The sequence below is a fragment of the Pseudophryne corroboree genome, chromosome 5 (assembly GCF_028390025.1).
Source record: "Pseudophryne corroboree isolate aPseCor3 chromosome 5, aPseCor3.hap2, whole genome shotgun sequence".
In the NCBI taxonomy this organism is placed as follows: domain Eukaryota; kingdom Metazoa; phylum Chordata; class Amphibia; order Anura; family Myobatrachidae; genus Pseudophryne; species Pseudophryne corroboree.
In genome coordinates, this window is record NC_086448.1 from 753,428,668 (window position 1) to 753,454,042 (window position 25,375).

At 45.9% G+C, this 25,375-nt stretch overlaps 1 protein-coding gene across 3 annotated transcripts in view; it reads right to left on the bottom strand.

The window, feature by feature from the left end:
• The window catches only part of CPQ (carboxypeptidase Q), a 1,143,103-nt gene that overhangs the window by 524,050 nt on the left and 593,678 nt on the right, over positions 1-25,375 (bottom strand). The window lies entirely within an intron of this gene.

The following is a 25,375-nucleotide window of genomic DNA, read 5'->3' on the forward strand; positions in this document are numbered from 1 at the left end:
AGTCATTAGCAGAGGGCCTTGTAGTGGAGGGGCCACTGGCAGGCCATGCAGTGAGAAAGAGTTTTGCAGTTGTTCTGTGTAATCTATGTGCAAATTAATCTATGCCAGATGGCTATACAGATGTAGGAGAACTGGTTATTGCATGCAAATTGAATATTACAAGTAAACTAAACATTGGGGATCTAAACTAATAATATATTGGTCTAATGATCTATAAAGCAGTGGTTCAAGTCAGCTGGGACAAGTTGGAAGAGAGTTCCTTTAAGACATTCAAAGGTGGAAACCACTGGTAGTCTTCCAAAGCCAGACATCAAGGGCCAGAGAAGTAGTTGTCCAAAGCTAACGGGATGATCCCTGGTAAACTATCAGCGGATGAGCTGTGGTCTAGAGAGACTTGCTCAATAAACTCTTTTATGGCGGATGTTTGGTCACCAGTACACGATGTGTGAAATAGTCATTTTTGAAAAATGGTAAGACTTCATGTTGAGGACCCTGCGTGCTTACAGTGAGGTTTCCAGGACAAAGGAAACTCATATTTAGAATTCACAGCAGGAAAGTAATTTGGGAAATCTTTTGCATAACCTTGGTTTGTATAACAAGGGACAGTGACCGTGATGTAATGGAAGCTGATAACGGCAAAGTGATCGATGTTTGTAGCTATAGTCAGGAGCAGATGGGGGGGAGGGGATAAGTGTGATTGCTGCCCCCCCACACATACACATTTCAGGTGGACGCAGAGAGAACTGCTGCTGCCTCCCTAGACCCAATGCTGCCCATCATACAGCAGCATATGCTGGACTGGGGAGAGGCTGCTGCTGCCTCCCTAGACCCAACGCTGCCCATCATACAGCAGCATATGCTGGACTGGGGAGAGAGAACTGCTGCTGCCTCCCTAGACCCAACGCTGCCCATCATACAGCAGCATATGCTGGACTGGGGAGAGAGACTGCTGCTGCCTCCCTAGACCCAACGCTGCCCATCATACAGCAGCATATGCTGGACTGGGGAGAGAGAACTGCTGCTGCCTCCCTAGACCCAACGCTGCCCATCATACAGCAGCATATGCTGGACTGGGGAGAGAGACTGCTGCTGCCTCCCTAGACCCAACGCTGCCCATCATACAGCAGCATATGCTGGACTGGGGAGAGAGACTGCTGCTGCCTCCCTAGACCCAACGCTGCCCAGCATACAGCAGCATATGCTGGACTGGGGAGAGGCTGCTGCTGCTTTAAGGTAAGAAAGGGAGGGGGAGTACTTAGTACTTATTATTTACAGAAACTATTATTTACATAATTTGATCATTAAAAAAAATCTATAGTTTTGGGAGAATTTGGGTAAGTTTTTTGAAAAAATATTAGCCAGTTAAGTGGTTAATGGGTTTATAAGTCTCGCCTTCTGTGTTTTCACCAATCACTTCACAGCATTTATGAAGAGGATAATCCTTTCACAGCTTCTGGCGGCAGTACACGCAACATATGATCCTATACAGTACTTACATACCCCAGCGGACCGGAGCCAAATGCATGGCAGACCACATACGGCCCAAGGGCAATATTTTGCCCACCACTGTCCCAACCTGCACCGTGCTGCACGGAGCAGAAGTAGACGTACAAAGTGATTTTCCCAACTAGTTATTGGATGTTTTTCATCATGTGGAAGCAAATGTACAATTATCGTTTGATCCCACACACTGCCCGATTCTTATTCCAACCAGCCAACTAGAACTACCAGGTTTGCACTAGAGATGAGCGGGTTCGGTTTCTCTGAAACCGAACCCGCACGAACTTCATGTTTTTTTTACGGGTCCGAGCAGACTCGGATCCTCCCGCCTTGCTCGGTTAACCCGAGCGCGCCCGAACGTCATCATGACGCTGTCGGATTCTCGCGAGACTCGGATTCTATATAAGGAGCCGCGCGTCGCCGCCATTTTCACACGTGCATTGAGATTGATAGGGAGAGGACGTGGCTGGCGTCCTCTCCATTAGAAATTAGATTAGAAGAGAGAGAGAGATTGTGCAGAGTCAGACAGAGTTTACCACAGTGACCAGTGCAGTTGTTGTTAGTTAACTTTTATTTATTTTAATATAATATATCCGTTCTCTGCTATATCCGTTCTCTGCCTGAAAAAAAACGATACACAGCAGCAGCCAGTCACACAGTGTGACTCAGTCTGTGTGCACTCAGCTCAGCCCAGTGTGCTGCACATCAATGTATAAAAGGCAAAGCTTATAATAATTGTGGGGGAGACTGGGGAGCACTGCAGGTTGTTATAGCAGGAGCCCCCAGGAGTACATAATATTATATTAATTTAAAATTAAACAGTGCACACTTTTGCTGCAGGAGTGCCACTGCCAGTGTGACTAGTGGTGACCAGTGCCTGACCACCAGTATAGTAGTATATTGTTGTATGTATTGTATACTATCTCTTTATCAACCAGTCTATATTAGCAGCAGACACAGTACAGTGCGGTAGTTCACGGCTGTGGCTACCTCTGTGTCGGCAGTCGGAACTCGGCAGGCAGTCCGTCCATCCATAATTGTATTACAATATATACCACCTAACCGTGGTATTTTTTTTTCTTTCTTTATACCGTCGTCATAGTGTCATACTAGTTGTTACGAGTATACTACTATCTCTTTATCAACCAGTGTACAGTGCGGTAGTTCACGGCTGTGGCTACCTCTGTGTCGGCAGTCGGCAGGCAGTCCGTCCATCCATAATTGTATTATTATTATAATATATACCACCTAACCGTGGTTTTTTTTTCATTCTTTATACCGTCATAGTGTCATACTAGTTGTTACGAGTATACTACTATCTCTTTATCAACCAGTGTACAGTGCGGTAGTTCACGGCTGTGGCTACCTCTGTGTCGGCAGTCGGCAGGCAGTCCGTCCATCCATAATTGTATTATTATTATAATATATACCACCTAACCGTGGTTTTTTTTTCATTCTTTATACCGTCGTCATAGTGTCATACTAGTTGTTACGAGTATACTACTATCTCTTTATCAACCAGTGTACAGTGCGGTAGTTCACGGCTGTGGCTACCTCTGTGTCGGCAGTCGGCAGGCAGTCCGTCCATCCATAATTGTATTATTATTATAATATATACCACCTAACCGTGGTTTTTTTTTCATTCTTTATACCGTCGTCATAGTGTCATACTAGTTGTTACGAGTATACTACTATCTCTTTATCAACCAGTGTACAGTGCGGTAGTTCACGGCTGTGGCTACCTCTGTGTCGGCACTCGGCAGGCAGTCCGTCCATCCATAATTGTATTATTATTATAATATATACCACCTAACTGTGGTATTTTTTTTTCTTTCTTTATACCGTCGTCATAGTGTCATACTAGTTGTTACGAGTATACTACTATCTCTTTATCAACCAGTGTACAGTGCGGTAGTTCACGGCTGTGGCTACCTCTGTGTCGGCAGTCGGCAGGCAGTCCGTCCATCCATAATTGTATTATTATTATAATATATACCACCTAACTGTGGTATTTTTTTTTCTTTCTTTATACCGTCGTCATAGTGTCATACTAGTTGTTACGAGTATACTACTATCTCTTTATCAACCAGTGTACAGTGCGGTAGTTCACGGCTGTGGCTACCTCTGTGTCGGCAGTCGGCAGGCAGTCCGTCCATCCATAATTGTATTATTATTATAATATATACCACCTAACCGTGGTTTTTTTTTTCATTCTTTATACCGTCGTCATAGTGTCATACTAGTTGTTACGAGTATACTACTATCTCTTTATCAACCAGTGTACAGTGCGGTAGTTCACGGCTGTGGCTACCTCTGTGTCGGCAGTCGGCAGGCAGTCCGTCCATCCATAATTGTATTATTATTATAATATATACCACCTAACCGTGGTATTTTTTTTTCTTTCTTTATACCGTCGTCATAGTGTCATACTAGTTGTTACGAGTATACTACTATCTCTTTATCAACCAGTGTACAGTGCGGTAGTTCACGGCTGTGGCTACCTCTGTGTCGGCACTCGGCAGGCAGTCCGTCCATCCATAATTGTATTATTATTATAATATATACCACCTAACCGTGGTTTTTTTTTCATTCTTTATACCGTCGTCATAGTGTCATACTAGTTGTTACGAGTATACTACTATCTCTTTATCAACCAGTGTACAGTGCGGTAGTTCACGGCTGTGGCTACCTCTGTGTCGGCAGTCGGCAGGCAGTCCGTCCATCCATAATTGTATTATTATTATAATATATACCACCTAACTGTGGTATTTTTTTTTCTTTCTTTATACCGTCGTCATAGTGTCATACTAGTTGTTACGAGTATACTACTATCTCTTTATCAACCAGTGTACAGTGCGGTAGTTCACGGCTGTGGCTACCTCTGTGTCGGCAGTCGGCAGGCAGTCCGTCCATCCATAATTGTATTATTATTATAATATATACCACCTAACCGTGGTTTTTTTATACCACCTAACCGTGGCAGTCCGTCCATAATTGTATACTAGTATCCAATCCATCCATCTCCATTGTTTACCTGAGGTGCCTTTTAGTTCTGCCTATAAAATATGGAGAACAAAAAAGTTGAGGTTCCAAAATTAGGGAAAGATCAAGATCCACTTCCACCTCGTGCTGAAGCTGCTGCCACTAGTCATGGCCGAGACGATGAAATGCCAGCAACGTCGTCTGCCAAGGCCGATGCCCAATGTCATAGTACAGAGCATGTCAAATCCAAAACACCAAATATCAGAAAAAAAAGGACTCCAAAACCTAAAATAAAATTGTCGGAGGAGAAGCGTAAACTTGCCAATATGCCATTTACCACACGGAGTGGCAAGGAACGGCTGAGGCCCTGGCCTATGTTCATGGCTAGTGGTTCAGCTTCACATGAGGATGGAAGCACTCAGCCTCTCGCTAGAAAACTGAAAAGACTCAAGCTGGCAAAAGCACCGCAAAGAACTGTGCGTTCTTTGAAATCCCAAATCCACAAGGAGAGTCCAATTGTGTCGTTTGCGATGCCTGACCTTCCCAACACTGGACGTGAAGAGCATGCGCCTTCCACTATTTGCACGCCCCCTGCAAGTGCTGGAAGGAGCACCCGCAGTCCAGTTCCTGATAGTCAGATTGAAGATGTCAGTGTTGAAGTACACCAGGATGAGGAGGATATGGGTGTTGCTGGCGCTGGGGAGGAAATTGACCAGGAGGATTCTGATGGTGAGGTGGTTTGTTTAAGTCAGGCACCCGGGGAGACACCTGTTGTCCGTGGGAGGAATATGGCCGTTGACATGCCAGGTGAAAATACCAAAAAAATCAGCTCTTCGGTGTGGAGGTATTTCACCAGAAATGCGGACAACAGGTGTCAAGCCGTGTGTTCCCTTTGTCAAGCTGTAATAAGTAGGGGTAAGGACGTTAACCACCTCGGAACATCCTCCCTTATACGTCACCTGCAGCGCATTCATAATAAGTCAGTGACAAGTTCAAAAACTTTGGGTGACAGCGGAAGCAGTCCACTGACCAGTAAATCCCTTCCTCTTGTAACCAAGCTCACGCAAACCACCCCACCAACTCCCTCAGTGTCAATTTCCTCCTTCCCCAGGAATGCCAATAGTCCTGCAGGCCATGTCACTGGCAAGTCTGACGAGTCCTCTCCTGCCTGTGATTCCTCCGATGCATCCTTGCGTGTAACGCCTACTGCTGCTGGCGCTGCTGTTGTTGCCGCTGGGAGTCGATGGTCATCCCAGAGGGGAAGTCGTAAGCCCACTTGTACTACTTCCAGTAAGCAATTGACTGTTCAACAGTCCTTTGCGAGGAAGATGAAATATCACAGCAGTCATCCTACTGCAAAGCGGATAACTGAGTCCTTGACAACTATGTTGGTGTTAGACGTGCGTCCGGTATCCGCCGTTAGTTCACAGGGAACTAGACAATTTATTGAGGCAGTGTGCCCCCGTTACCAAATACCATCTAGGTTCCACTTCTCTAGGCAGGCGATACCGAGAATGTACACGGACGTCAGAAAAAGACTCACCAGTGTCCTAAAAAATGCAGTTGTACCCAATGTCCACTTAACCACGGACATGTGGACAAGTGGAGCAGGGCAGGGTCAGGACTATATGACTGTGACAGCCCACTGGGTAGATGTATGGACTCCCGCCGCAAGAACAGCAGCGGCGGCACCAGTAGCAGCATCTCGCAAACGCCAACTCTTTCCTAGGCAGGCTACGCTTTGTATCACCGCTTTCCAGAATACGCACACAGCTGAAAACCTCTTACGGCAACTGAGGAAGATCATCGCGGAATGGCTTACCCCAATTGGACTCTCCTGTGGATTTGTGGCATCGGACAACGCCAGCAATATTGTGTGTGCATTAAATATGGGCAAATTCCAGCACGTCCCATGTTTTGCACATACCTTGAATTTGGTGGTGCAGAATTTTTTAAAAAACGACAGGGGCGTGCAAGAGATGCTGTCGGTGGCCAGAAAAATTGCGGGACACTTTCGGCGTACAGGCACCACGTACAGAAGACTGGAGCACCACCAAAAACTACTGAACCTGCCCTGCCATCATCTGAAGCAAGAAGTGGTAACGAGGTGGAATTCAACCCTCTATATGCTTCAGAGGTTGGAGGAGCAGCAAAAGGCCATTCAAGCCTATACAATTGAGCACGATATAGGAGATGGAATGCACCTGTCTCAAGTGCAGTGGAGAATGATTTCAACGTTGTGCAAGGTTCTGATGCCCTTTGAACTTGCCACACGTGAAGTCAGTTCAGACACTGCCAGCCTGAGTCAGGTCATTCCCCTCATCAGGCTTTTGCAGAAGAAGCTGGAGGCATTGAAGAAGGAGCTAACACGGAGCGATTCCGCTAGGCATGTGGGACTTGTGGATGCAGCCCTTAATTCGCTTAACAAGGATTCACGGGTGGTCAATCTGTTGAAATCAGAGCACTACATTTTGGCCACCGTGCTCGATCCTAGATTTAAAGCCTACCTTGGATCTCTCTTTCCGGCAGACACAGGTCTGCTGGGGTTGAAAGACCTGCTGGTGACAAAATTGTCAAGTCAAGCGGAACGCGACCTGTCAACATCTCCTCCTTCACATTCTCCCGCAACTGGGGGTGCGAGGAAAAGGCTCAGAATTCCGAGCCCACCCGCTGGCGGTGATGCAGGGCAGTCTGGAGCGACTGCTGATGCTGACATCTGGTCCGGACTGAAGGACCTGACAACGATTACGGACATGTCGTCTACTGTCACTGCATATGATTCTCTCAACATTGATAGAATGGTGGAGGATTATATGAGTGACCGCATCCAAGTAGGCACGTCACACAGTCCGTACTTATACTGGCAGGAAAAAGAGGCAATTTGGAGGCCCTTGCACAAACTGGCTTTATTCTACCTAAGTTGCCCTCCCACAAGTGTGTACTCCGAAAGAGTGTTTAGTGCCGCCGCTCACCTTGTCAGCAATCGGCGTACGAGGTTACATCCAGAAAATGTGGAGAAGATGATGTTCATTAAAATGAATTATAATCAATTCCTCCGCGGAGACATTGACCAGCAGCAATTGCCTCCACAAAGTACACAGGGAGCTGAGATGGTGGATTCCAGTGGGGACGAATTGATAATCTGTGAGGAGGGGGATGTACACGGTGATATATCGGAGGGTGAAGATGAGGTGGACATCTTGCCTCTGTAGAGCCAGTTTGTGCAAGGAGAGATTAATTGCTTCTTTTTTGGGGGGGGGTCCAAACCAACCCGTCATATCAGTCACAGTCGTGTGGCAGACCCTGTCACTGAAATGATGGGTTGGTTAAAGTGTGCATGTCCTGTTTTGTTTATACAACATAAGGGTGGGTGGGAGGGCCCAAGGATAATTCCATCTTGCACCTCTTTTTTCTTTTCTTTTTCTTTGCATCATGTGCTGATTGGGGAGGGTTTTTTGGAAGGGACATCCTGCGTGACACTGCAGTGCCACTCCTAGATGGGCCCGGTGTTTGTGTCGGCCACTAGGGTCGCTTATCTTTCTCACACAGTCAGCTACCTCATTGCGCCTCTTTTTTTCTTTGCGTCATGTGCTGTTTGGGGAGGGTTTTTTGGAAGGGACATCCTGCGTGACACTGCAGTGCCACTCCTAGATGGGCCCGGTGTTTGTGTCGGCCACTAGGGTCGCTTATCTTACTCACACAGCGACCTCGGTGCAAATTTTAGGACTAAAAATAATATTGTGAGGTGTGATGTGTTCAGAATAGGCTGAAAATGAGTGTAAATTATGTTTTTTGAGGTTAATAATACTTTGGGATCAAAATTACCCCCAAATTCTATGATTTAAGCTGTTTTTTAGGGTTTTTTGAAAAAAACACCCGAATCCAAAACACACCCGAATCCGACAAAAAAAATTCGGTGAGGTTTTGCCAAAACGCGGTCGAACCCAAAACACGGCCGCGGAACCGAACCCAAAACCAAAACACAAAACCCGAAAAATTTCAGGCGCTCATCTCTAGTTTGCACACTGTGAATGAGTTTTGCCTGTTTAAAATAAATCTCCCTATCCGCACAGAGAAAAGCAGACCTAGAGTCTCTATCTTTCGCTTACACTGTATTTCGACTCTTCACTTTCAACATTCTGTACAACAATGGCACTCCCTAGCACAGCTGGGACACTTTAGATTAGTTCCACATGATGTCAGAATGAGGAAATTATTAAATCTTCCCTATTAGATATTGCCATTAAGACTGTGATCTGACAGCAGATGAGTGGATGTAGCACAGTCGTACATGCGTAGACAGAAAAGGAAGAACACCTGGATATATTCAAAGCATTCCAGCATGCCTTGGGTCATGTATAAATATGAAGGGTAAGCTCGGTCGCAGAAAGGCTGCAGAAGAAAACTTTGGTGCTTGTTGGAATGTCTCACAGAACTTTTATCTCTCAATTTGCTGACATTTCCCAAGCCACTGCGTCTAAAGCTGTGTGAGACGATGGGAAGCACAAGACTAAGGCAGCCTGAACTGAGCAGTCAAATAAATATCACTTTCTCTCTCTCTCTCTTCCATTCAGTAATACAGTAATAAATTAGTAGCAACCCATAAATCCTACATTACTAGCATGTAAGTAGAATATACATTCTTTTAATTTAGGGGTTATATGCTTTTTTACCCCCGTATGCCTCCCCCACTCCCCATATACTGGAAAACAGTAACCAAATATTCATATTTTTACATTCGTAATAGGACATGGAATGCAAAAAACAAAAACACTACTTCAATGCAGTGTACTGGAGACAATGGAGTCAGTTGCCGTCGGGTGCGGGCCCTAAAGGGGCACCGAATCCATTGCTCCGGTGCCTGCAGTATGGGCCTGGTAATTCTGTACAGTTGGACTAAGTACCTGCTCCCCCTCCTTTCAGTGTCCCTGCTTGTCATACTTGCCATTCACCCAAAGTAATTCTAAAGTTATTTTATATTTGTTTCATTGATATATTTTGGGTTCAAGGCATGAAAATAACTCTCAATATCCCGTACACAGAATATGGAGAGAGTACTTTAAATGAATATATTATACAGGCCTGCAATCGAAAAATCGTCTATTTTTATAGCTTTTTGGGCACTATTTTCAGAAAACATACTAAAAAAGTTCTATAACATAACATTTTTCCACCAACTCAAATTTTCTTTTTCAGTATTTTCAGAATTACTGTATTAAGCGATAAAAAAAACGTCATTATGGCAATTTGAGCACATTTTTTATACTATGATTTGATCAGGTTCTGAAGAAGAGCCCTAACTGGACGTGTATTGTGGAAGGCATTCTGAATTTCTGATGCAATACGAAGACTTGGGTTGATCGATGAGCTTAAAAAGCTTGATGCTGTAAGTGGGAAACATTTCATCAACTTATCAAGGAGATGGAAGGCAGATACCAGGGTAGGTGGAACGTCACCGTGACTGTGGACTACTGTTGTATGCGGCACGGAGAAGAGCCGCAAACTGTCCACAAGAGAATAAGTACCAAAAAGAGCTTTGAGAGGAATAGGAGGCTTACGGTCATTAGGTCGACAGTCATTAGGTCGACCACTATTGGTCGACATGCACTAGGTTGACACAGTCATTAGGTCGACATGAGCAAGGCCGACATGGAAAAAGGTCGGCATGAGTTTTTCAAATTTTTTTTACATTTTTTTTAACTTTTTCATACTTTACGATCCACGTGAACTACAATTGGGAACGGTAACCTATGCCGAGCGCAGCACCTTGCCCGAAACATGGCGAGCGAAGCAAGCCATCCGAGGGGACACGGTGCACTAACTGGGGTTCCCCGTCACTTTACGAAGAAAACAACACCAAAAAAAGTAAACCCCCTACTCATGTCGACCTTTTTCCATGTCGACCTTGTTCATGTCGACCCAATGACCACGACGACCTAGTCACCCTGTGGACCTAGTGCATGTCGACCAATAGTGGTCGACCTAATGACTGTCGACCTAAGTACCCAAATAGGAAGAAACAGTATAAGGACTTGTAAAGGTGCATAAACAGGATTTAAGGGCCCTCATTCCGAGTTGATCGCTCGCTAGCTGCTTTTAGCAGCATTGCACACGCTAGGCCGCCGCCCTCTGGGAGTGTATCTTAGCTTAGCAGAATTGCGAACGAAAGATTAGCAGAATTGCTACTAAAAAATGTCATGCCGTTTCTGAGAGCTCCAGACCTACTCCTATCTTGCGATCACTGCAGACTGTTTGGTTCCTGGTTTGACGTCACAAACACGCCCTGCGTTCGGGCAGCCACTCCCCCGTTTCTCCAGCCACTCCTGCATTTTAGCCTGACACGCCTGCATTTTTTTAGCACACTCCCGGAAAACGATCAGTTTCCGCCCAGAAACACCCACTTCCTGTCAATCACTCACCGATCAGCAGAGCGACTGAAAGGTGTTGCTCGGCCCTGTGTAAAATTGCATAGTTTTGTGTGAAATGACTTAGCACGTGCGCCCTGCGGCCCATACGCATGCGCAGAACTGCCGGTTTTTAGCCTGATCGCAATTCTGCTAAAAACAGCAGCGAGCGAACAACTCGGAATGACCACCAATGTTTTTTACATTGTCTGTATGGATTTATATCAATTATTTTATGCAGAAAACTATTCTTAATGTTTTTTACAAATAAACGTTTCAACTAGAATAAGTATGATTATGCTATTGCCCTATATTTTCACTTTGTGAAAAGACCTTAAGTGATAGAGAAAATTGGTGGTCATATATGGGGATGTAGTTAATATCCCAGCGGTCGGGATCCCAGCAGTCAGAATACCGACACCGGGATCCCGACCGCCGAGGATGCCGACAGCTGTGCCAGAGCTATTCCCACTCGTGGGTGTCCACGACACCCATAGAGTGGGAATAGAACCTGTGGCTCTATGGCGCTTGCCCCGCTACCGGCATTCTGACGGATGGGATCCTGGTCTCGGTATACTGACTGCCGGGATTCCATCCCCAACTCCTATCTGAAGTCAGCGTGCCAAAAATCTTAAGAAACCTTATCAAATTGCAGACAGTTTTCAATGACCCCTAATTTTACAGGAGAGTGTTATTAATCAAGAATGATCAAATGTTTCAAAGACATTTCTGTTAACAACTGAGGAAAAATGGAAATATTTTAGCAATTAAAATTATTTCAATAAATGCAGATGGGGTTATTTATTTGTAAGTTACAATCACTCTGTTACCAGAGTGATTGTAACCAGATGGGCCAAGTGGTTCTTATCTGCCGTCAAATTCTATGTTTCTATGTTACCAGGCCTTGGCTATAAGGCAGTGGGAGGCCAGTTTAGCCGAAACCTAATTGGAGCCTTCAAATGGGTGCCAAAAGAGTAAGGTCCATGGATCCTTTTGAGCAGGTCAAGGAAGTAGGGCAAAAAGGAGGGCAAAGACACTGTTCCAGACAGGGATAATCATGGGCCACCAAATGTTCCTATCTGCTCAAATCAGAGCCAGCAGGTTAAGTAGATGGAGGGGTACATTATGTCCACGGAATCGCAGCGGTCAGGAGACTGATGCCTGGATCCCGACAGTACGTTAGCAGGGAAAGGGATACTACTGCACTAGCATATTATAGAAAAGTTCCAAATTAGAACAAAGGAAACCCCTAGTTATATTCTATATCAGATATTTGAATTATATAGGGGGTGCTGCCACTGAATATATTGTTGCCAATATATAGTTATGCACAAAAAGAAACAGAGAAGGATTGGACTTGAAGTGGCGCACTTGAACATTAAATTGATACATAAATTATAACTTTTATTAGAGTATATTTGTTAAAAAGACCTGTAGCTGTGAAATATTAAAACCAAAAACATATAAATTGACAAAACAAAGTGTGATATGTGTAAATAAAAACACACACTGTGCTAACTGTGTAGTTATACACATATATAATATATTATAGGTACTATGACCCTTGAATCAAATTATATGTGTTGTTAGGCTGAGTGCCCAATGGCGCTTTGAAGTCACTGATCAGTTGTACTAGATAGGCGGTACTGTAAAGTGCAATATTCCAATAGAAAGCTCCCCCTCAGTTTGGGCGCTATGACCCCTCACTTATGTGCAATCATATGCTTGTACAGCTATGAGTCAGTGTTTATCCTCACTAGTGATCTCAGTGTAATTAGCTGTTCTCAATCAATTTACAGCAGGTAATATCTGAAGTCAGTATCACTTTAAGTGAATAATCTGTTTGGGCGCTATGACCCCTCACTTGTATGCATTCATATGCTTATACAGCTATGAATCCGTGTTTCTCCTCACTAGTGATCTCAATGTAATTGGCTGTTAATAATCAATTTACAGCAGATAATAACTGAAGTCAGTTTCACTTTAAGTGAATGATAATTGGTGTTCACTTATATGCTTATACAGCTATAGATCAGTGCTTCTCCTCACTAGTGATCTCAATATAATTAGCTGTTCTCAGTCGATTTACAGCAGGTAATTAATAAAGTCAATATCACTTTAAGTGAGTAATCACAATGTTCATTAGTGATATTGTTAATGAGAGACACTGTAATGTCCAAGAATGCATATAAACTCACAGTTTTCCACAATATTCACTACTATTATAGTGGAATATAGATCATAGCTGTGAGGCACAGGGTTTAGTGAGCTGTTTGAGTATTGCACTAATGCCGTACACTGGAGCACTCCATCAGCTGTTAATAGCAGTATATCCTAACTAGCTGTTTTGTAATTATCAGCTGTGTGATGGAAACCTATAGATCAAATAAACAGCATTTCTCAATGTAATTAGCTGTTCTCAATCAATTTACAGCAGGTAATAACTGAAGTCAGTATCCCTTTAAGTGAATAATCTGTTTGGGCGCTATGACCCCTCACTTATATGCATTCATATGCTTATACAGCTATGAATCCGTGTTTCTCCTCACTAGTGATCTCAATGTAATTGGCTGTTCTTAATCACTTTACAGCAGGTAATACCTGAAGTCAGTGTCACTTTAAGTGAATGATAAATGATGTTCACTTATATGCTTATACAGCTATAGATCAGTGCTTCTCCCCACTAGTGATCTCAATATAATTAGCTGTTCTCAGTCGATTTACAGCAGGTAATTAATAAAGTCAATATCACTTTAAGTGAGTAATCACAATGTTCATTAGTGATATTGTTAATGAGAGACACTGTAAGGTCCAAGAATGCATATAAACTGACAGTTTTCCACAATATTCACTACTATTATAGTGGAATATAGATCATAGCTGTGAGGCACAGGGTTTAGTGAGCTGTTTGAGTATTGCACTAATGCCGTACACTGGAGCACTCCATCAGCTGTTAATAGCAGTATATCCTAACTAGTTCAAGTCCAATCCTTCTCTGTTTCTTTTTCTGGATCCCGACAGCCAGGATAACGGTGGCAAGTGCAGCGCATCACCTTGAGGGCTCATTATTTCCCCCTCGGGTGGTGGTGTGGTATTTCACCGGTTGTCTGGATTCCGGCGTCGGTATCCTGACAGCCGGGATCCAGACAGATGGTAAATTGACTTCCTCCCATGTCCACTTTATCTTATGTTTGATACCATCTGTGATAGACTTTCTATGCATTCTCTATGACCAGAGTGGAAACTGAGCCGAAGCCACCTCATCGCTAGTAGTTTCCCTATAACCCTCTTCCCTAGATCCAGCATCTAGTACGGGTACCAAGTTACATTATCGCCGGTGATCTCATTTTGGAAAGAATAGCTGTGAAATATACAGTATTTACTATAGCAACAATGACGGTAATTAGAAAAAAAAGACTTTTCAGGGCTATTTCATAAATATACCCCTTATTAGATAATTGCTGAATAAATAAATCTAGAGACCCCCACACACGGCATGATGTTGTCCATTGCGCGCACCCGTGGGGTCTTCCGCCCCCATAGCTGATTTTTCTGCATGTTCAAATGATCAGCGATGCGAACGGACGATCCCATGCAGCGCTATGCGGGCGGTCAGGCACTGGATCATTCCGTGTGTGGGGACCGGCAGATATGTCGGCCCTCGGACGCTCCGTCGCATCGGCCGCACACATCGCTCCGTGTGTGAACACCCTTAGATATGGCTTAATCTACTTTGCAATTTAAACCTACATAGTGGCTAGCTCACCTTATACAACAGTCTCTCTCTGGCTAAAGACAAGTCTGGGTAGTGAGACAGAAGTAGCAGCGAAACATCTTGAGTCAGAAACGATCATTCCCACAGATAACAGTACCGGAACGCCTCCTTAGCCTAGTGCCATTGAATCATGCTGGCAAAACTCCTTAATGGCAGCGACAAGCGTGAACCTGTCACCTAGTTTATTGCTTTTTAGTACTGGAAGGAGGTGAACGGAGACGTGAAGGGGAGGAAAGTATAAGCTGTAGAGCATCTAGGTGAGAATTGTTATGTATGTTTTTCTGTTATTGCTAATGCAGTGTGTTTTTCTCTCTATATTATCAGTGACAGCGTGTATCTATATAGCATGTCACCGGGAGGCAGCATTTACTGGACAGATAGGAAGTTACTCCAGACGCTGAGCCAAATGTAATACCCTGCGCATTGCGGGCAGTGGCGAGATTTCAACGATTTGTCCTCCAGATTTAAAGTGCCAGTTTTTTAAAGGCCATGTTGATTTTTCTATACAAGAAATGTTGCTTTAAATCTTGTAAAACTCGCAGCTTATTACAATTGACCCGCTAGTTCCCTATTATTTGCATTCAGCGTATCTCACTTGCTGCATTTCAGTTGCAGTATAGATCACTGTGGCTTCCAAACCTCAGCAATCTGTAGCAGCACTATACAGCACATCATAGCTACAAATCAGCCATGTGCCTTGGCCTTTAAAAGTGTAGAAGTGTGGACATTCGGTTTATCATGATCAATGACCCGCATCATGGCCCTCATTCCGAGTTGATCGGTCGCAAGGCGAATTTAGCAGAGTTACACACGCTAAGCCGCCGCCTACTGGGAGTGAATCTTAGCTTCTTAAAATTGCGACCGATGTATTCGCAATATTGCGATTACTAACTACTTAGCAGTTTCAGAGTAGCTCCAGACTTACTCTGCCTGTGCGATCAGTTCAGTGCTTGTCGTTCCTGGTTGACGTCACAAACACACCCAGCGTTCGCCCAGGCACTCCCACCGTTTCTCCGGCCACTCCTGCGTTTTTTCCGGAAACGGTAGCGTTTTCAGCCACACGCCCCTGAAACGCCGTGTTTCCGCCCAGTAACACCCATTTCCTGTCAATCACATTACGATCGCCGGAGCGAAGAAAAAGCCGTGAGTAAAAATACTTTCTTCATAGTAAAGTTACTTGGCGCAGTCGCAGTGCGAACTTTGCGCATGCGTACTAAGCGGATTTTCACTGCGATGCGATGAAAAAGAACGAGCGAACAACTCGGAATGAGGGCCCATGTTCAGCATGTGTTTCATGGAGTGTAAGTGGAGCACAGAGGCGGCAGTAACACCTGCAAAGCAGGAGCCCTTATCAGGAACCTAGATAAGGATAACACAACTTGGCTTGTCCAGTGTTATATTGTAAAATATTCTGATTCTTTTACTGTGACATTGTTGCATAACATTACACATTTATTTATTTATTACCAGTTAATTATATAGTGCACACATATTCCGCAGCGCTTTACAGAGAGAATATTTTGCCCATTCAGTTCCTGTCCCAGTGGAGCTTACAATCTATATTCCCTATCACATGTACACGCACACACATTCACGCTAGGGTTAACTTTTGTTGGGAGCCAATTAACCTACCAGTATATTTTTTGGATTGTGGGAGGAAACACCGGAGTACCTGGAGGAAATCCACGCAAGTATGGGAAGGACATACAAACTCCACACAGTTAGGGCCATGGTGGGAATCGAACCAATGACCTCAGTGCTGTGAGGCAGTAATGCTAAGCATTACACTGTCCGTACCGCCCCATACACATTATAGTGTAATCCACTAATATTACTATTTGTCCATTTAAATTATCGGGATGTAGTGAAAATTGAAAAAACAGATGTCAACACTGACAAACATTGACATTATGAATGTCAACACATAAAATTAGGGTTGTGGTTAGGCAAAATTATGAGTATCGACATACTGACTGTCGACAATATATAACTAACCCTAAATTAACATATACTCCTATCATAATACATAGACAATGGACCGTATTGTTAATTTTTTATCAGTGTACCGTTGTACACTTGTTGACTGTTATCCTGATTCAGAGGTGTATGCAATGCGGATATTTATGGAGTTGAGCAATTATCGCCCGACTGCGCATGCGTCACCGTCGCACTGCCAGGGCTCCTTAGTGATGCCGCTCGCAGTGACGATTTCTTCGCTAAGTGATTGATAGTCATGAACCATTTGATGGAGATAACACGCAAGCAACCTGACACGCCAGCAACCTACATGGTGCTAGCATTTCAGGCCCCGCGGCCATAATGCGCAACCATAGGGTAACTCAGATGGTCAATTATGGAAGAATCCGCGACCACCGCTGCGTGGATCTGCAAAGCTGCCGGTGGGTGTCTCAATACGTTTCCAGGCGGCTGCAGCATTAGCATAGTTTTGCACATCGGCTGCGTACAAAATCGCAGCTTCGAATGCATTACTGTACATTTCTGAATCAGGCCCAATCTTATATTAATAATCAGCATTTTAAATATTCAAACCAAAACCAGACGTCCTTATAAGCAAGAACACTAACGTTTGGTGCGGGAACGTTGTTGAAATATTAATAAGGAGTAGTTTATATTTCCACGTCCGTTCTGGAATTTGAATGTCTTTCTGTACAGATTAATGGCATATACTATTCCTGATTAATTAAGGAGATGGATCTTACCATTTATGTATCAAGACTGCAATCATTGGAATACCCATGGGGCACGACTAAGTGGACCACCCACATTTATTGCACATGCCATGATTAAAGGTTGGGAAAATATACAGCTGACAAGTGATATGAATAACAAAACCTCCAGATTAAAAACAAAAGCAGTAGTGAAATGGAAATATGATAGCACAGTTATAGCACTTTGCTGCAACTCAAAGAACTGTGATACTATTCCTGGTGTATATACACTTACAGTGATAAAGTATACATACTCATTGTTATTATTATTATTATTATTATTATTATCCTTTATTTATATGGCGCCACAAGGGTTCCGCAGCGCCCAATTACAGAGTACATAAACAAATAATCAAACAGGAAAACAGCAACTTACAGTTGATGACAATATAGGATAAGTACAGTGTAAATAAACATAGTTACATCAGCAGATGACACTGGAATAAGTATCAGGTGGTAGAAGACTGCTGGATTTGGTGCAGATGAAGATTATTAAAGTAAGAAAAAGGATAAGCACATGAGGGAAGAGGGCCCTGCTCGTGAGATCTTACATTCTAAAGGGGAGGGGTAGACAGACAGGGGTGACACAGATGGGGTACATAGAGAGCGTGGAACAGAGGGTTAGGATGAGTTTTGTCTGGGTTTGGTGAAGAAGTGGGTCTTGAGAGCCCGTTTGAAGTTTTGTACAGAGGTGGAGAGTCTGAGGGGGAGGGGTAGGGAATTCCAAAGAAGTGGTGCAGCACATGAAAAATCTTGGAGGTAGGAGTGGGAGGAAGTAATCAGTAGGCAGGAGAGTCGGCGTGCATTAGCAGAGTGAAGAGGAGGGATGGGAGTGTAAAGCGAGATAAGGTCAGAAATGTAGGTGGGAGATGAGTGGGTGAGGGCTTTGTAAGTGAGTGTGAGAAGCTTGAAATGGATTCTGAAAGGGAAGGGGAGCCAGTGAAGGTCTTGTAAGAGAGGAGAGGTGGACGTAGTGCATTTGGTGAGGAAAATGAGCCAGGCAGCAGCATTGAGGATAGATTGGAGTGGAGAGAGGTATTTGTCAGGAATGCCAGTCAGGAGGAGATTACAGTAACCCAGTCTGGAGATGACCAGTGAGTGGATAAGAGTCTTAAGGCCAGTACTCACTGGCCGATGCCGGAGAGATGTGTGCTGAGCGAACCGCTCAGCACACATCTCTCCCGCCGCTCAGCACAGCGCGATGTGTGCTGAGCGTGTGGGGGGAGACAGGGGGGCCGCTCTTTTCACCCAGCGGGTGAAATGAGCGACCCGCTAGATTGGCCTGCATGCAGGCCAATCTAGCACCAGCGATAGCGATGCGCGGGGCTGCGCTTCACTATCGCTGTAGGGGGGTACACACGGAGCGATCAGGCTTAAAATCTAAGCAATCTAGTCAGATTGCTTAGATTTTAAGCAGCGATCGCTCCGTGTGTACCCCCTTTAGTAGCATTTGGGTCAGAAAGGGTCTGATCCTGAAAATATTTTTTAGATGAAAACGGCAGGTTTGTGAGAGGTGCTGAATGTGTGGTTTGAAGGAGAGGAAGGAGTCAAGGATTACTCCTAGACAGCGCACTTGGGAACTAGAGGAGATACAGTGGCGTCATGAGGGGGTGCGGGGGGTGCGGCCCGCACCCGGGTGTCACCCTTCAATGGGGTGATTTGGTGTCACCCTTCAATGGGGTGACACCAAATAGAGCCGCACGCCCGCATCCCATTCCCATCCAGCAATCTGAGAGGCGAGACACATATCTGCAGGCTGCGGCGCTGTCCACACCCCCTTCTCCCCGCTGTCACTGTCAGACAGTACAGACCCGTGTCGGAGTGTTGCAGGCGGAGATGTGTACCTTTGTCAGCAGGGGGGGGCGATCGTAACTTCAGTGCTTGGTTCCGGTCCCCGAGAGGCTCACAGCTGGAGAGAAGCCGGGAAGCCCCGCCTCCTGTCTGCACAGCTCAGTCTCATTGATGGTGGGTTCCTGACGCTGGGGCTGGGCACTACACTGTCTATTCTCCTCCCACGAGCCGCGCCGCACCGCCAGCGTGAGGCAGTGATCCCTGGCAGCCACCTCACAAACAGCAGGCTGCCAGATCCCAGGAGCAGCCGGAGTGGAGGGACTGCTCAGCAGGCTGCTGTGTATTAGTGCAGTGCTGCAGCCAGTGTGCGAGGCCAAGCTTTGACAGGAGCAGCAACCCTAGGTCAGTGCTCTCTGCCCACTGTCCCCCACAATTACTGCCCCTCATCCCAGTGTCTCCCACCATTACTGCCCCCCCATTCCAGTGACTCCCACCCTGCCAAGTGTCCCCCACCATAACTGCCCCCCCATCCCAGTGTCTCCCATCCTGCCCAGTGCCCCCACCATTACTGCCCCCCCATCCCAGTGTCTCCCACCCTGTCCAGTGCCCCCCACCATTACTGCCCCCCCATCCCAGTGTCTCCCACCCTGTCCAGTGTCTCCCACCATTACTGCCCCCCCATTCCAGTGACTCCCACCCTGCCAAGCCAGTGTCTCCTCCTTTCCCTCCCCAACCAGCCCACTGCACTCCTCTCACTGCTCCTGCACCTAGAAAGTCCCCAGCCAGTATAGTCACAGTGTCCCCTTCTCATGCACATTAGTGTCCCCCCTCTCACCACCATCTCACTCCCTCTCCTTCCCATAGAGCCTTATTTCCCCCCTACCCTTCCCAACCTGCCGACTGCCCGTCTTAACTGCTTACCTGCTAGAACCCCCAGCCAGTCCAATCACAGTGCCTCCCTCATTCAGCATAGTGTATTGCTGTCATCACCATTTCACTGCCCACCTTCCCATCCAGCCAAGTGTCTCCACATCGCACTGTCCACCCATCCAGCCCAGTGTCCCCACATCGCACTGTCCACCCATCCAGCCCAGTGTCCCCACATCGCACTGTCCACCCATCCAGCCCAGTGTCCCCACATCGCACTGTCCAACCATCCAGCCCAGTGTCCCCACATCGCACTGCTCCCCCCATCCAGCCCAGTGTCCCCACATCGCACTGCTCCCCCCATCCAGCCCAGTGTCCCCACATCGTACTGCTCCCCCCATCCAGCCCAGTGTCCCCACATCGCACTGCTCCCCCCATCCAGCCCAGTGTCCCCACATCGTACTGCTCCCCCCATCCAGCCCAGTGTCCCCACATCGCACTGTCCACCCATCCAGCCCAGTGTCCCCACATCGCACTGTCCACCCATCCAGCCCAGTGTCCCCACATCGCACTGTCCAACCATCCAGCCCAGTGTCCCCACATCGCACTGCTCCCCCAATCCAGCCCAGTGTCCCCACATCGCACTGCTCCCCCCATCCAGCCCGGTGTCCCCACATCGTACTGCTCCCCCCATCCAGCCCAGTGTCCCCACATCGCACTGTCCACCCATCCAGCCCATTGTCCACCTGTATTGTATTGTATTCTCCCTGTCATATACAGTATATAAGTGTATGTATTGGGATTGGGGCTGATATGCCGGTGGTCAGGATCCCAGAAGTCATCATATCAACCCTGAGATCCCGGACACCAGAATGCCAGCAGGGGAGGGGGGCGCACTCACCACACAGCGGGCTCGTTGGCTCTCTGCACTCGCCGCAGGTTCTATTCACACTCAATGGGTGTCGTGGACACCCACAAGTGGGAATAGGCCCTGTTATCCGGCATTCCGGCGGTGGCATTGTCAGCGGTCGGGATTCCGGTGTCAGTATCCTGACTGCCGGGATCCCGACCGCCGACATATCAACTGCATTCCTATGTATTCCTGTGTTGTGTGGGCCTTCTCCTCACTGCCGCCACCCTCCTCTGCAACGCCGCTGCCCAGGGCCTTCTCCTCCTCACCACCTCCGACTACAGCACCCTCCGCTGGTCATTAGGTACTGTTACCCTGCTTCCCTATGTCCCTCTTTCTGTCCCTCTGTCACTCTCTCTGTCACTGCTGTCACTCTTCCAGTCCCTATGCCCCTGCTGCCACTCCCTGTCACTCTCCCTATGTCCCTGCTGTCACTTTCTGTCACTCTCCCTGTCCTTGAATTTTGGCTCATACTGTGAGGCGTAATGTGAATTTCGGCTCATACTGTGTGGAGTAATGTGAATTTCGGCTCATACTGTGTGGCGCAATGTGAATTTTGGCTCATACGGTGTGGCGTAATGTGAATTTTGGCTCATACTGTGTGGCGTAATGTGAATTTTGGCTCATACTGTGTGGCATAATGTGAATTTTGGCACATTCCGTGTGGCATAATGTGAATTTCGGCTCATACTGTGTGGCATATTGTGAATTTTGGCTTATACTATGTGGCATATTGTGAATTTTGACTCATACTGTGTGGCATAATGTGAATTGTGGATCATACTGTTTGGCATAATGTGCATTTTGGATCATACTGTGTAGCATAATGTGAATTTTGGATCATATTGTGTGGCATAATGTGAAATGTGGATCATACTGTGTGGCATAATGTGAATATAGGATCATACTCTGTGGCATCGTGCACATTTTGGCTCATTCAGTGGCATAATGTGTAAAGGGCACCAGTACTAGATAGTATAAGGGTAGAATAGGCTAGATAGTATAGACTAGATAGAATAGGCGGCACTCGGAGACTGAGAATTAATGAAAACCAAAACCCCGCATGGGTTTATCCAAACAGTGACGTTTCGGGGAGAGTTTCCCCTTCTTCGGACTCTCCCCAAAACGTCACTATTTGAATAAACACACCCTGAGGGGTTTTTCATTAATTCTCAAGTCTCCAAGTGCCGCCTATTCTATGGACTCTGCATATGTGGGATATCTTATCCACCAGGAGGGCACTGGAGCCAGTAACAAATAGGTCTGGAGTGCCGGGGATTATTGACGTTATATATTAGTAAAACTAGTACAAAAAGGGTTCCCGTGTGGTGTGATACGGAAGGAGGTCCGTGGGGTGACACCATGAGTTACCATACCGGGTGACACCAACCCTAGTGACGCCTCTGAGGAGATAGTAGTGCCATCAATAGATAATGAGAGATGAGGTTATGCGGTAGGGAGGGTGGGAAGATGATCAGCTCGGTCTTAGACATGTTAAGTTTAATAAAGCGCTGGGACATCCAAACAGAGATAGCAGAGAGACAGTTGGATTACGAGTGAGGAGAGCAGGGGAGAGGTCTGGAGAGGAAAGATAGATTTGAGTGTACTCATATATGAGCCCCCACATTAGATACTGTTACATAATAACATGCAATATTTAAAGTCTTGGAAATGTCATGTTTTTCGTTGTATGTTCAATTAATGGAATAAACTGAGATTTCTCCAATAAAGTCCGCTTGATTATTATTATTATTATTATTATTAACAATAATCCAGACTCTCTGAAAATATTGTTCTGACCGATGGCTAGATTTAACAAAGCTTGGAGAGAGATGAAGGGCCTAATTCAGACCTGACCACTCACTAGGGTTTTTTGCACTGCTGCGAGCAGATAGTCACCGCCCATAGGGGAGTGTATATTTGCTTTGCAAGTGTGCGATCGCATGTGCAGCCGAGTACAAAAAAGTTTTGTGCAGTTTCTGAGCTGCCCAGAACTTACTCCCGGAATTGACGTCAGACACCCGCCCTGCAAACGCTTGGACACGCCTGCGTTTTTCCAAACACTCCCAGAAAACGGTCAGTTGCCACCCACAAACGCCTTCTTCCTGTCAATCACCTTGCGTTCGGCTGTGCAAATGGATTCTTCAGGAACGATCCGCTTTGTACCCGTGCGACGCGCGTGGTGCATACGCATGTGTAGTTATGACCTGATCGCAGCACAGCAAAAAAAACCTAGCGTGCGATCAGGTCTGAATGAACCCCAAAGTACCAACCAATCAGCGCCTAACTGCCATGTCATACTGTAGGTTTTTTTTTTTAAATGAAAGGAGCTGATTGGATGGTACTGTACTTTATACTGCATATCTCCACTTTATCTCTCTCTAAGCTTTGATACATATGTGCTGTATCTTATCACTGGTGAGCTAGCTGTGAGCTAAACTATTACCAATTCTATTTTTGAAAGCATTCTTACTTTGCAGCATTTTTCCCACACCTGCCTAAAACTTGTGCACAGTGCTGTATATAATTTATATTTATATTGTGAGGAGATAAGGAAGGGGAATGAAGATGAACTTAAAGATTTTTGTTCTAATTTGAATAATAATGATTTTAATATTAATTTATTCTTTTCTATAAGCAAAACTAACATAGTATTTTCGGATCTACATATTTATATAAAGAAGGGGTGAGGAAAGTCTGGCCCACGGGCCGTATAAGGCCCGCAAAGCCAATTGATCCGGCCCGGCCAGGCTCACCTAACCGAGGGAGATGCTGCGCGCCCGCTGAGATTGTGTTGTGGGTGCCGGCTTCTTCCCCTCATCGGCAGCCGAAAGCCGCAGCTCACGCCTCATCTCCGGCTTCCGGCTCTGATAGTGTGCGGCTGTGCGCTATGAGAAAGACATCTCTCCCATAGTTCTAAGGAGCGGGCAGCCAGGCAGTGTGCAGCGGTCCGGAAGCAGGAGCGGGGCTGGTGAGTATTGTGTTTTGTTGGGGTTTTTTTAATGCGTGTGTGTAAGCGGTGCTACTAGAGGGGGCACATCTAATGGGGCATAACATGGGACTGGGGGCACATCTAATGGGGCATAACAAGTAACTGGGGGCATATCTAATGGGGCATAACAAGTGACTGGGGTCATATATAATGGGACATAACAAGTGACTGGGGGCATATCTAATGGGACATAATATGTAACTGGGGGCACATCTAATGGGGCATAACAAGTGACTGGGGGCATATCTAATGGGGCATAACAAGTGACTGGGGTCATATCTAATGGGACATAACAAGTGACTGGGGTCATATCTAATGGGACATAACAAGTGACTGGGGGCATATCTAATGGGACATAATATGTAACTGGGGGCACATCTAATGGGGCATAACAAGTGACTGGGGGCATATCTAAAGGGGCATAACAAGTGACTGGGGTCATATCTAATGGGACATAACAAGTGACTGGGGTCACATCTAATGGGGCATAACAAGTGACTGGGGGCATATCTAATGGGGCATAACAAGTGACTGGGGTCACATCTAATGGGGCATAACAAGTGACTGGGGGCATATCTAATGGGGCATAACAAGTGACTGGGGGCATATCTAATGGGGCATAACAAGTGACTGGGAGCATATCTAATGGGGCATAACAAGTGACTGGGGGCATATCTAATGGGGCATAACAAGTGACTGGGGGCATATCTAATGGGGCATAACAAGTGACTGGGGGCATATCTAATGGGGCATAACAAGTGACTGGGGGCATATCTAATGGGGCATAACAAGTGACTGGGGGCATATCTAATGGGGCATAACAAGTGACTGGTGGCATATCTAATGGGGCATAACAAGTGACTGGGGGCATATGTAATCTGGCATAACAAGTGACTGGGGTCATATCTAATGGAGCATAACAAGTGACTGGGGGCATATCTAATGGGGCGTAACAAGTGACTGGGGGCATATCTAATGGGGCATAACAAGTGACTGGGGGCATATGTAAAGGGACATGAACTGGGCCGTGTCACTGAATGCCTTTCTGCCATTTCATCTTGGATGACATCTCGCCCCCTCAAACTTAATATTTAAAAACAGAGTTAATTATATTTCCAACGGCCAATAGTAGGTACCAACCTGATATTTCTATCACTGTTGAAAACTTGACAATCTACCCTACCCCACAAGCTCGCTGCCTAGGTGTCATCCTTGACTCTGATCTGTCCTTTGTTCCCCACATTCAATCTGTCTCAAAATCATGTTACATGCATCTAAGAAACATATCCAAAATACGACCATACCTTACAGAAGACATTGCTAAAACTCTAATCCATGCTCTCATTATCTCACGCATTGATTATTGCAATAGTCTCCTAACTGGTCTTCCCAAAACGAGACTCTCACCACCACAATCCATTCTGA